The following is a 1,456-nucleotide window of genomic DNA, read 5'->3' on the forward strand; positions in this document are numbered from 1 at the left end:
TTGATATTTGAATTTGATGGGCATAATTAAAGCTTCTTAGGTTGAAGCAGGAGTTAGCTCCTCCTCACATTTGTTGTTGGGCAGTTAGAGAGGATCCACAATCTCCTCTGTTGGACATATTGCATTCTGGTGACCCACCACTCAAAGATGCCCCTTCCTCTACACCAATCACCAAGATCCTCCACGTCTCATCGTGGGCATTTACATCTCAACATTGACACATCACGTTGCTTCCTGATGCACCGACTCCTTTCCACCCACACCAACCGGTACAGGCGTGACGGAAGTTGCTGGCCAAATGCCTTCCACCCACTTACACACTCACGAACAATGCATCAGGCGAAGGCAACAAGTCGCATGCCCTGCCAATCAGTTGTTCTTCATTTCTTTCGCCTACACTATAAAAATGGGCAAACGCGGATGCACTACACGTTGACCGGCCAACCAAACAACTACCTAACTGACTGACTGACTGACTGAGTTGGGATAAGGGTGGGCCTCTCCACTTCAACGCGCATCACACGACAAGGCGTAGCTTCGGCTGCCTCCATTTTGCAAGCAGACGAAGCTGGCCCTGTGTACGTGTGTAGACGCAGTTACTCCCTCACGGTTACTTGCTACAGCCCAACCCAACCCAACACGTCCAAACGGCTCTCCATTGGGTGGGTAACAACCCGACGGTGTGTGAGATAAGACGCCTTTAAAAGCAATCGAGACTGGTGCATGGAAGGAAAGTCCAATGTCTGCGGGACAAGCTCTGATCTCATCTAACGCTACCTCAGCAGCACACAACTAGGTGTGGTGACTGGATAGGGAGAGGCTTTGTCTTCGTCACTGACATACAGCTCATCGGGATTTGCTCTTCATGCTCACTGTTTCGCTCCACCTCACACAGTCTACACTTTCACAGAAGTAGAGGGCTCCGTCGGATGTTTGTACAATCTTTCCATCATGTTGACCAACTTCGCGTAAATTTCAGCCTCTTTCTCTGACAGTTATCACAAGTTTGTCCCTCCTCGGTCATTTTGTGCGAGAAAGAGGGCGCCTGATGAAGACACCCTCATTTTGTGGAAGCAAAATTCACCAAAATATGAGATAGAGGGGTCACAGCGATGGAAGAGTCCATTGGCTACGCACATGCTGACGCTCAAATGCCACTACTTTACTCCGAATGGATGGATGAGTGGAGGAGTAACAGACTTAAAACAACCTGCAGCTCCTGTTCCATCTGACCTAGTAAGAAATCCACCAAATTGAGGCACTCTTTGTTTTTACTTAAAATAACTTGACCAATGCATTCACCGCATGGTGAATTTGGGGATTCGGAGCCTCTTCTCCAGAGACTGACAAAATGAAAGTGGTAAGGATGATGACTGGGGGAGGCGAGGCTTATTTACATGTTGTGGAGGTGGGCCGTAAATGCAACCACTGGGGCACTTGACCCCTCCTTCCTTCC

The sequence above is a fragment of the Echinococcus granulosus genome, assembly GCF_000524195.1.
Source record: "Echinococcus granulosus chromosome Unknown EG_S00063, whole genome shotgun sequence".
Lineage (NCBI taxonomy): Eukaryota > Metazoa > Platyhelminthes > Cestoda > Cyclophyllidea > Taeniidae > Echinococcus > Echinococcus granulosus.